At 45.4% G+C, this 12658-nt stretch overlaps 1 long non-coding RNA gene across 1 annotated transcript in view; it reads left to right on the top strand.

The window, feature by feature from the left end:
• LOC137649689 (uncharacterized) overlaps positions 1-12658 on the top strand; it is a 71283-nt gene that overhangs the window by 41949 nt on the left and 16676 nt on the right. Inside the window, exon 3 of the long non-coding RNA XR_011045824.1 lies at positions 7248-7412. This is a non-coding gene — a long non-coding RNA (uncharacterized lncRNA). The remainder of the gene's footprint in view (positions 1-7247; positions 7413-12658) is intronic.

Here is a 12658-nt window from a genome sequence, read left to right as displayed (position 1 = left end):
CGACCCCGGGTATTCCCCAGCGCGCGACCCCGGGTATTCCCCAGCGCGCGACCCCGGGTATTCCCCAGCGCGCGACCCCGGGTATTCCCCAGCGCGCGACCCCGGGTATTCCCCAGCGCGCGACCCCGGGTATTCCCCAGCGCGCGACCCCGGGTATTCCCCAGCGCGCGACCCCGGGTATTCCCCAGCGCGCGACCCCGGGTATTCCCCAGCGCGCGACCCCGGGTATTCCCCAGCGCGCGACCCCGGGTATTCCCCAGCGCGCGACCCCGGGTATTCCCCAGCGCGCGACCCCGGGTATTCCCCAGCGCGCGACCCCGGGTATTCCCCAGCGCGCGACCCCGGGTATTCCCCAGCGCGCGACCCCGGGTATTCCCCAGCGCGCGACCCCGGGTATTCCCCAGCGCGCGACCCCGGGTATTCCCCAGCGCGCGACCCCGGGTATTCCCCAGCGCGCGACCCCGGGTATTCCCCAGCGCGCGACCCCGGGTATTCCCCAGCGCGCGACCCCGGGTATTCCCCAGCGCGCGACCCCGGGTATTCCCCAGCGCGCGACCCCGGGTATTCCCCAGCGCGCGACCCCGGGTATTCCCCAGCGCGCGACCCCGGGTATTCCCCAGCGCGCGACCCCGGGTATTCCCCAGCGCGCGACCCCGGGTATTCCCCAGCGCGCGACCCCGCATGTGAGGCTGCAGGACAACGCACGGCAAGGTCGTCATCGCCACATCCCCCCCCCCCCCTCGGCAAGCGCAGAACAGCGCGCTCGCCGGTTGGGGGGAAGGTTCCAGAAAGGTCCAGGGACATTTCTTCTTCCTTTTCTTTACAGGCGAACCCCCCACGGAAACTCCTCCCTGTCCCTCCAGAGGGACTGTCTGACAGCGCAGCTGTCAGCCAGCAGCCTTGGTTTGGGGCACTGGTCAGAGCGGTTACGCAGGCCTTCAAGCCTGTTCTCTCTGAATTGGGCCACAAATCCTTGGCTGCGTCTACCCCCCAGAAGAGAAAAAGAGGAGTTTCGGACGCGGTGACTTCTCCGAGGACTAAGCTGTCTCATCGTAAGCCTTTGAGGCAGGCCCCTTCCCCCCCCCCCCCCCCGAGTTTTTCTCCCTCCCTGTCGGACGAGGACTTCCCGTCCCCGGGAGTCACGTGAGGTGAGACGTTCCCCCATCTCACCAATGGGGTAAACCCCACCTCGTGCTGGAAAGTCTTCTCTGGTAGGGCCGGAGAAGAGCCTACCTCCGTCATTGTTGGAGTCCTGCATCCTTCCCAGGAGGGAGTCAAAGGACTCTAAAACAGTACCGAAATCCTCGTCAAGACTTAGAATGGAGCCAGCCAGTCACTCGAAGAACGTCCGCGATTCTCCCCAAGAAGAGCTTTTGGGGACAGGAGACTTCGCTGCGAGACCATCAGGAGGAGAGCTACAGGAGTCAGAACATGCATTTTGACAAGTTCTGACCCTTATGAGGACTCTCAATAGGTTTGCTGACCCAGAGATTCCCCCTCGAGAGGGCAAAGACACGGTCTTGGACCAAGTATTTGGGACTCAAAAACCCTCTTAAGGCCAGTGCGGCTCTGCCCTGGTCTCAAGGGGTCAAGAGTACCAGGGACAAGATCGCGGTCCAGCTCTCTGAGCTAGCCGCCTCCCGGCCGATCCAGTGCCGGCAACAAGCTTCTCGCGTTCAGCAGAGGAGGTACTTCGAGATCTTAGAGGAGCCTTGTTTAGCTCTTCCCCTTCACCATTCTTTGGAAGAGCTTACCAGGGGAGTCCCTCTTGAGAGACTCTCCAACCGGCAGGTGTCATTCTCGGCAACTGAGATCCTTAATCAGGAGAAGGTTGCGAAGTGTGCTATGCAGGCCACTTCGTGGCTTGGCATCTGGTTAGGGACCTTAGGTATCCTGATACGTTCGGAGGAATTCTCCAAAGAACGCACCAGGAAAGCTATGGAGACCTTCCTACTGTCAGACACTCGCACGATCGAGTTTCTGGCCCACCAAGTCTCGAACTTGTGAGCGAACACCATCCTGAAACGTCGGGATGCGGTGGCTGAGAGGTTCCATGAAAAGGTCCCTAGCACCAAGATAAGCAGGCTCAGACATTCTTCCGTGGAGAGAACGAATCTGTTAGAGCCTAAAGACGTGGAGCATGCTGCGAGAGGTGGAGGAAGTCCCACCAAGACTCCCTCCTACATAGGGCTTCGACATCCAAGCCCTATAAGCCTCCAGCACCCCAGCAGCCCCGTCCTACCAAGACCACAAAACCGACAACGGCAGTGAAGACGATGGTGTCTAAGCCCTTTCCTGTCAAGGACAGGAAAGGCAAGAAGTCCTCCAGGGGAGGGAAAAATCCTACTGGAGCAGCCAAGGCCACAAACGCTAGGATTGGTAGTCCCCCTGTATGTCCACCAGTGGGGGGATGCCTACAAAGTGGCGCAGACAGGTGGCAGCAACTCGGGGCCGATTCCTGGACGATTTCCATAATCAGTTAGGGATATTGCGTCCCGTTCACAACATCTCTACCTCCCCTGATGACGAATCCAGTGTCATTGAGCTCCCTTGCCATGGGGGCAAGGGGGCAGTTCCCTTCGGGCAGAAGTCCAGACCTTGTTGAAGAAGGGCGCTCTCCAAGAGGTCCTCGACGGGTCCCCAGGCTTCTTCAGTCGACTCTTTCTTGTAAAGAAGGCGTCTGGAGGCTGGAGACCAGTCATCGACCTCTCGGCTCTGAACAAGTTTGTCAAACAAACTCTGTTCAGCATGGAGACACCAGACACGGTCAGACTCGCAGTGAGACCGCAAGACTTCATGTGTACACTGGATCTGAAGGACGCGTACTTCCAGATCCCAGTCCATCCGTCTTCGAGGAAGTACTTAAGATTCAGCCTAGACAACAAGGAGTACCAGTTCAAGGTGCTGTGTTTCAGTCTCTCCACAGCACCATAGGTTTTCACCAGAGTGTTCACCCTAATATCGTCGTTGGCACACAGGATTGGCATCCGTCTCCTCCGTTATCTGGACGACTGGCTGATCCTAGCAGACTCGGGGTCATCCCTTCTTCAACACCGAGACAAACTTCTGGGACTTTGCCAGGATCTGGGGATTATGGTAATCTCGAGAAGTCCTCTCTGCTTCCCACTCAAAGACCTAGGCATGAATATAGACACCAATCTCCACAAAGCCTTCCCATCAGACGACAGGATAGCAAGGCTGAGAAAGGTCGCAAGCCCTTTTCTCAGACGAGAAGAGCTTCCAGCCCAATCGTGGTTACGTCTCCTCGGTCACCTCTCATCTTTGGCTCGTCTAGTTCCCAACGGTCGCCTCAGGATGAGATCCCTCCAGTGGCAACTCAAGTCCCGGTGGAATCAAGGTTACGATTCCCCGGACGTCATGATCACTATGGGACCTGCGGAACGGACGGACCTCCAGTGGTGGGTGACAGACGAGAACCTACGAAGAGGAGTGGATTTAATGGTCTTCCCCCCGGTTTTGATGCTGTTTTCGGACGCCTCAAAGAAGGGGTGGGGGGCCCACGTTCTACACCACAGGACCTGAGGCCTGTGGTCAGAATCAGAAAAGTGCCTCCATATAAATCTTCTAGAGATGAAGGCCGTTTTCTTGGCCCTTCAACAGTTCCAACAATACCTGGCGGGTCACTCTGTGGTGGTGATGAGCGACAACACCACAGTAGTGGCTTACATTAACAAGCAAGGAGGTACCTTTTCGAAGCAGCTATCCCATATTGCAGTAGAGATACTGAGATGGACCGAAGTCCACTCGATTCCGCTATCGGCACGTTTCATTCCAGGCAAGAGGAATGTGCTCGCCGACAATCTGAGCAGAGCGTCTCAGACAGTGAGTACCGAGTGGTCTTTGGATCATCTAGTAGCCAACAAAGTCCTGACTTTGTGGGGTTCCCCGACTGTGGATCTGTTCGCGACAGCGTTGAATTTCAAGCTCCCGCTATACTGCTCCCCAGTCCCGGATCCCAAGGCGCTCCGGCAAGATGCCTTCCAAAAACGGTGGGACAACATCGATGTGTACGCCTTTCCCCCGTTCTGTCTGATGAGGAGGGTGCTCAATTAGACCAGAATATCTGTCAATCTTTCAATGACCCTCATAGCTCCGCTATGGCATCACGCGGAATGGTTTCCGGACCTTCTGCAACTCCTAATGGAACTTCCGAGAGAACTCCCTCCGCGACACGATCTACTCAGACAACCACATGCCAACATCTTTCACAAAGCCGTAGCTTCGCTACGACTTCACGCCTGGAGACTATCCAGCATCTCCTCGCTGAGAGAGGATGTTCACAACAAGTTGCGATCAGGATGTCTGGACATCTGCGAAAATCATCCGCATCTGTCTACCAGGCAAAGTGGAAAGTCTTCTGTGGTTGGTATCATGGAAGGGGTTTCTCTCCACTCGATACCACTATTCCAGCAATAGCGGAGTTCCTCGTGTATTTGCGGGATAAATGCAGCTTTCAGTCTCGGCGGTGAAAGGCTATCGCTCAACCTTAAATCTAGCCTTCAGGCTCAAAGGAATGGACATTTCTTCCTTGCTGGAACTTTCCCTACTCATACAAAGTTATGAACTTACCTGCCCTCAGTCGTAAGTGAGACCTCCTCCATGGAACGTGGTTCGAGTTCTCAGGTCTCTTAAGAGACCTCCCTATGAACCATTACGCCAGGCTTCAGATCGTCACCTAACTTGAAAGACGGTGTTCCTACTACCTTTGGCTTCGTCCAAGCGAGTCAGTGAACTTCATGGTCTCTCGTATGACATCGCTCATTCCAGGGGATGTGGAGAGGTAACGTTCAAATTCGTCCCTGAATTTATTGCCAAGACTCAGAATCCGGGGGTGGCGGACCCTCGGTTCTACTACTTCCAGATTTCGAGTCTCCGTTCTGTAACAGATGACCCAGACCATCTCCTACTGTGCCCAGTAAGGAGCTTGAGGCATTATCTCAAAAGAACGGCTGCAGTCCATCTTCTGGTGCAAGCATTGTTCATTAGCACTGGGAGGACTAAGAGGAGGGTCACCAAGAACACCATCTCGGCATGGATTCGTAGGGTGATCCATCTGTCCCTGAATCTAGACCCTCCTCCGTCACGTCGCCCTAGAGCACATGATGTCAGGGGCGTAGCTACGTCCCTGGCCTTCAAGAAGAATTTCTCAGTGACGCAGGTTCTTCAAGCTGGGGTGTGGAAGCGTCAGACGACCTTCACAGCCCACTACCTGCAGGACGTGACCCACAAGAGGCTCGATACGTTCTCTATCAGCCCTGTGGTGGCTGCACAACAGCTGGTTTAAAACCTCAGGCTCCTTATTGGATAAGTAGCAGAATGTTGAGGGCATTGTTACCCGGTCTTAGTCTGCATGAATGAAAAGGTTTGTCTGGCCCTTATTCTTTTCTTCATCTTCCCCTCTCCTGGGGAAAGCAGCATCCTGGGTTCTCAGCACAGCTGACCTCAAACCACTGCAGGTAAACCATGTTTCCTTGTGTTCCTAGTATTAAGCTAATACTGTCACGTCCCCATACCCTAACGAGGTGGTATTAGGAGAGTCCTAGCCTAAAGTTTCCATCTAAAGGACTACAGGTCAACTTCCTAGGATGAGTCACACTTTATTAGACCTTCACACAGCTTGCGTAGGCCGCAGTCCTTGCGTAACAAGGTTCTAGCTAGGTGCAGGGACTCCTTATTGTTGAGTGCTGACACACTCAAATAATGAGCCCCCGGGCAAAGCCAAAAGCCAGTACTGGCTGGGACGTTCCACCCTTCCTAATGGGTGAGTCACCCCTATTAAATAGCGTGGTTTGTATGTCAGTTACGGAACAAATGACAAATTTGTAGATAATTTGTATTTTTCCTAACTATATAAACCTTAGCTATTTAATCAAACTTGCCCGCCAGTCCTATCCCCCTTGAAGTCCTACCTCCAAGCAAAGTGAGGTCAAGCACAGGTGTGTGTGTGGGGGGGGGGTTTGTTAGCAAGCTACCCTCCCCTACCCCCCTACCCCGCTAACTAGCGGTGCGGTAGTAAACCCTCGTTAAAATTCTAATGGCTCGTCATTTCAGCTACGCCGAAAGTAATACCCCTATTAAATAGCTAAGGTAGGTATAGTTAGGAAAAATACAAATTATCTACGAATTTGTCATATTCTGTTGAAAAATTTAGTTTTACAGTACATGTATGTCATACCATTAATGAGTTTGCTGTTTTTGCTAGTAAAGCAAGGCTAATGGGATAAAAAAACTATCGGGAAAGAATTTAAATAGTGGATAACGCAATTGTTCCTGCTCATTAACAAACAGTAAGATTGAACTACAGTGAAATCAGACAATGGTTGAAATCCTAAGTCCAAATAATTATATAGTAAAGTCTTATGCATTTAGATTAATGTACAGTTACTGTAGAAACCTGCTTGAGTGATTTTATCAGTAATTTTTTTTTTATAATTAAAGAGTTAGTGTTAAAAACTGTTCAATTGCTCTCATCAATACAAAGTGTCTTTATACATGGTAAAATTGATGTAAATCAATTACAGTACTGTACTGCTTTATAGTCCATATTATACAATTGTCACTAGCAGCTTTGTGCAATTTAACCATGACATAAGTTTGATGGCTTTGACTGCATTTTACAGTACAGAATTTGTAACTAGTAAGCATTATTAAAGAACCAAATGTCCTCTATTACTAGAGTAAACTAAATGTCTTCGTTTTCATTATTTTTCTCTAAATGCCGTACCATTGAAGTAATGATTCCAACCATGGCATATCTATTGAATTATGGTCTATATACAATATTGTAGTACTGTTAGTGTATTACATATTACTGGGTAATCATATAGCATAGTATGCAGTAAGTGATTTTCCATTCTTTATTATATTCCTTATATGAAATACAATAATCTATAAAGAAGATTATTAAAAATCCGCTGCTAGTTGGATGATGATGAAAATAATTTCTCAAAATGGTTTCTTTGAATCTAGAAGCATTAGGTGGACTGTACATTCAGTGTACATTGTTCTTATAATGCATATACAGTATTCTAAAGTAACCAATACTAGAGACTTACATGAAAGATGGTTCTTACTAAGAAATTACAATGATTTTCTTCTTAACTTATTACCAAGATTGCCTAATTTGATGTCATATTTAGATCCAGTACAAATAATTCATTTATTTCATAGATATATTTTATCAACAATTATGTTATGATTGTTGTAATTCTTTTCTCTTCTTCTAGAAAATAACTTCAAATGAAATTCAGGAGAACCAAAGTTTTCATTAAGAAAATTTTTGCAAAGAATTAACATACCGGTAATGCTGCTGGTGTTTTTGTCTCGATACGACCACCACTCAAGACCAAATACTGTACTTAATGTTAATGTAAAAAAAGTGGATATTATTGGTAAGCAAAATTCAGGTTTTCTTATCCAGGTATTTTGCTGATTGCTACTCTCTCTCTCTCTCTCTCTCTCTCTCTCTCTCTCTCTCTCTCTCTCTTATATATATATATATATATATATATATATATATATATATATATATATATATATATATATATATATATATACAGTGGAACCTCTACACACGAACGTATCTACATCCGAATTTTCCAACATCCGAAGTAAAATTCGAACAAATTTTTGACTCTACACCCGAATTCTATTTCGACACACGAAGTAAACATTACGCCATTGAGCGTCGAGTGCTCAGTTCTCTATTCTTGTGTGTATCGTGTGGTTGTCTTCTGTTTGGTCTGTTATTAACAGTGCTTATTTTCTTCCTTTTCTCACATTTCCTTTTTGATTTTACCTATAATCATGGTGCCTAAGAAGCTAAGTTTCAGTACAGGAAGAAGGCAATTCTTTCATTAGAATTGAAGCAAGAAATTATAGAAAAACATGAGAGCAGTGTGCATGTGAGTGATTCTGTATGGCTAAACAATATGGCCGGAATAGGCCTATGATCTCGAGGATCATCAAGCTGAAGGCAGCCATTAAAGCAAATAACCATCGAAGGGGATCACCATTATTACAAGCATAGACTCCTTTAAGGAAGGTCTGAAAGATTAACTTGAGTCTGGACTAAAATGACTTCTAGAAGGGCTAGAAACACGTTCTCTGGATCAAAATGGGGGTTTTTGAGGATGGTGAGTTCAATAGTAACATTTTCAACACCACCTGGGGTCATCTTCAAGGTCTAAAGGTCATTTATCAAGGTCAAATTTGTGAATTTTGGTCATTTTTGCTCGTTTTTTTGTGTGTAACTCATAAATGGTGAGAGATAGCTGATTATAATATGAGGCAAGTCTGCAGAGCTGTCCGAATTTAATATATATTGTCATATATCGTCCTTCAAGAAAGGACTGGAACGTCCCCTGATCGGGGTTTTTAACTTGAGTCTGAAGGATTAACTTGAGTCCTGGACTAAAATGACTTCTAAGAAGGGCTAGAAACACGTTCTCTGAGTCTAAATGGGGGTTTTTGAGGACGGTGAGTTCAATAGTGACATTTTCAACATCACCTGGGGTCATCTTCAAGGTCAAAAGGTCATATTTCAAGGTCAAAATAGTGAATTTTGGTCATTTTTACTCGTTTTTGTGTGTAACTCATAGATGGTGGGGGATGGCTGATTATAATAAGAGGCAAGTCTGTAGTTCTGTCCAAATTTAATATATATTGTCAAATATTGTATTACTCAAACATTCCAAACAACCCCTAAAACAATGAAACACTAAAATAAGAAATAAAGAACGGTATTTCTCATCACAACAAAACTCAAAGACATTAACATTTGATTAGATGAACATCGCTAGATGGAGAGCTTTTCTTGCCTCCTGAGACATCTCACAGCCTTTTCTTTGTCACTTACATTGAGAACCTGAGCTTTCAATAGAATGTTGGCTAAAGTCGTACATGCTGCATTATTAGTAGCTAAAGGTGCATCTACAAAAGATAACAATTCAGCAAAATGAAAGCGGCAATGCATTTTAGTCATGGCATGCAAATTATAGGCATTATGTACAAAAAAGACCGTTGAAATAGTTGGCACACTCAGTCCACCTCTATTCAAATGATCTAAGAACTCAGATGACACCTCGTTACCATCTTCATCATCCATGATATCCTCCATACTAGTGCTATTACAATATTTATGAACAAGGTATCCAGCCAAATATACAACTTTATGCTTAAGGTTATCAGCAGACCTCAAGAGCTCCCGAGTGTCTTGAGGAGTGATCTCGTCAATGAGTTCACTTCGCTCATCTGGATTTATGGAAGAAGTACAATTCTTGTCGCAATCAAGCACACGAGAACTAGATTCTGGCATAATGTCATGCTTTAGAAGTGTCTGCAAATTTGTGACTTTTGCTGCAGCCATAATGTCAACTACATCAATGTAGAAGTTTCCACCACTTCTTTGCCTGGCTTGACCGAAAAACTTTTCCAAGGCTTCATCCGCGAATATAGCAGGAAGAACGTAGTCAAAGTCTTTCTCTGCCAGAAGCAATTTGGCAGCATCCACATTATTACGTGTAGACACAATGAATGCTTCAGCAGTTTTCTTAGTTAACTTCAGCTTACGACCACTACCTCCTTGCCATGTGCAGGTCGATATAATTTGGCAGGCGTCCTCCAACTTAGTGAAAGATGTACAGTCTGCTGTCCAAGGCTGTCTGGATTCGTCACGTAGATGTCTAGCTGAGAAACGGTCTTTCACATTCATCATCTTGAACCACTCGCTCATTGTCTGGGTGAGAATGATGGTGCCTTCGCTGATGCCCAATGAATCCTTGAAGGTCTTTAAGGCAGCGACAGTCTTGTCATTGAACACCTGTCATACTAAGGGTACGCTCTGGCGTTGAAGGGGTTTGGGGAAAACAGCGGTGTGCGTCAGCTTGGTTAAGCGAATAGGAGTAGCTCGGTCAATCTCATAAAGCTTCTGAATATCACTCCAGTAAGCTTTGTACTCATTGCCATGTACAAGAAATGAGTGTGTCTGGCCATCAACAGTAATCCAGTTGTTACGAACATTTTTGAAGATGTGCACGTAGTCGTACACTAAGAACATAGATTGCTCTTGAATGGATAGCACTTGACAACTTCCAGGTCCTCCAAGTTTCGAATAAACACTGCGATTGGTATTGCAATTGTCACATATCAAAGAAATCACAGTACTGCCAGCACCAACTACAGCTGAGGCAGCTTCAGTAAGAAGTTCACTCAGCTTATCGGCAGCTAGCTTTTTGCAGGGTAAAACGCGTAGAATATAGCATGGACCACCAAAATGGCAGGCAACTTCAACAACCATAGCATGTGAAGCAAGCATTTCATGGTCACTACCCGCTGCAACGTTTTGAGAATATCCTAGAACATGTCCTCCAGAAAATCGCAATGTCTCGATCAGCTTTACTTCATCAAACATTAGATTCACCAAACGCTGCTGCGGCTTAAGCTGGTCGAATAACGTTTTGAGGTTGGAGTCCTGCAGACTACTAGAAAGCACCTCTTTTATCTTTTTTGTTGATGGTAGAATGATTAAGCCAGATCGACGAATCATTTTGTATGCACTGGGTGATATGTTGTGAAGCTGCATTGCGAATATCAGTGTCGGTAAGAAATCGACGACCATCAGGAGGTTTGAACACAAGCCGCAGCTGTGACGGAATGAAGGTTAAATGAGGAAGCTCGTGTGCCTCAGTCATTTTGCAGAGCTGGCTTATTATGTACTGAAGACTTTCCTGGCTTGTGTACTCATAGGTGTTTACCTGTTCAGTTATGGATCTAATCTGGGACCATTTTGAGAGCAAGCTGTTCTTTTGCAAAGGAAAAATCCGTTTAGGCACCTCAATGCCATCTTTCTCAACTCTATTCAAGAATAGGAATCCAAAAGGTGAGTTGACTTGTTGTAGATGAAAGAACTGCTTGACAGTTTGTCCAGTAGCGTCAGTTCTTGATAGGTAGAGATCTTTCTGGTCTTTTATGACGTTAAAACCAGGTAAATAGGAGCTAGTTTTGGCGCGAAATTGGTCGAAATCTCGGATTTTGTCTGCAGCCTCAGCAACTGCATGCACCTTTTTAGCTCTTGATTGTGATGTAGAAGATGATGTTGGGCGTGGGGCTGAGGTAACCTGCTTCAAAGCTGATTTTGGTATTCCAGGAAATATTGATGGAGGTTGTTTGGGTCGCTTGCCACCCTTAACTGACACCCATTCACAATTGAAATGTGTCTCACAAATATATATCTCCTTCAAGCGTCTCAAGCTTTCTTTCTCATTCGGCATTGCAAATATCCATCTCTCCCTCTCCTCAGGATCTTTTGGGAAGGATATGACTTTTACATAAGGTGTCCCATCATAGTTCCCTTTACAACCAAAGCAGCTACAGTGTCAATATTTGTTTTAGTTAATAAAGGAATTCAGATTTGCTGATATTGTTTTTTCTAGTTACATTTAACTGTCTTTCAAATCGTTAACGCTGTTAAAAATCATATGTACACAACACATTTTTGTTTAATCTCTCATTTTGGTTTAATCTCTCTCTCTCTCTCTCTCTCTCTCTCTCTCTCTCTCTCTCTCTCTCAGAAAAAAATAATAGACGTCTCTAACACTAACAGTGAAGAAGAACGAGAGAGAGAGAGAGAGAGAGAGAGAGAGAGAGAGAGAGAGAGAGAGAGAGAGAGAGAGTATTTATTTAAACATGTTAACACCATGTCTACCTTCTCGCCGATCGTCCGTCTCCTCCTGGCTTAGCAAATCCTACACCTGCGTTGGCCTGTCTCTAAGGTAAAGTGGCAATAAAACACATTTTTTATTTATTATTTCTTTATAATTATCTTTTTTACATGATTCTTTCATATTATGCAGTTATGTTATTGTTATGTGTAATTATATGTAGCCATTTATTAAGGATTTTTTATGGGTTTTTAGGCTGAGGAACGAATTAAATGAATTACCATGTATTCTTATGGGAAAATTCGTTTCTATATCGGAACATTTTCTACATCCGAAGTTGGTTGTGGAACTAATTAAATTCGTATGTATAGGTACCACTGTATATATATATATATATATATATATATATATATATATATATATATATATATATATATATATATATATATATATATATATAATATATATATATATATATATATATATATATATATATATATATATATATATATATATATATATGTACAGTAATACCTTTAGATCCGAGCAACCCAACATACGAGAAAATTGAGATACGAGGAGAGTTCCGAGCAAATTTTTATTCTGAGATACGAGGAAAAATTTGAGATATGAGGAAAAATTTGAGATTCGTGGTACAGTAGTTCCCTATGCGGCCGCTAGGTGGCCACGTGTGCGAGAGGCTGCTCACCAGGACAGCATTACTCGGTCTTTCCCGTCAGATCTCCGAGCATCGGCCGTATTGTTTGCTTTTTTTACATGTTTTTTTCGTGAATCAGTGCATAATTCATTAAATAAACAATGGGTCCAAAGCAAGCGAGTATATACAAGGGTAGTGAGAAGAAAAAGCGTATGATGACAATGGAGATGAAGCATGAAATAATTGCAAGACATGAGAGTGGCATAAGAGTGACTTGAGCTGGCGCCCATTACGAGAGGAGTACATCAACTATATGTAC

Source organism: Palaemon carinicauda, chromosome 11 (genome assembly GCF_036898095.1).
Source record: "Palaemon carinicauda isolate YSFRI2023 chromosome 11, ASM3689809v2, whole genome shotgun sequence".
Classification (NCBI taxonomy): Eukaryota; Metazoa; Arthropoda; class Malacostraca; order Decapoda; family Palaemonidae; genus Palaemon; species Palaemon carinicauda.
Note: the sequence above shows the minus strand (reverse complement) of the source record. Positions and strands in the feature narration are given on the sequence as shown.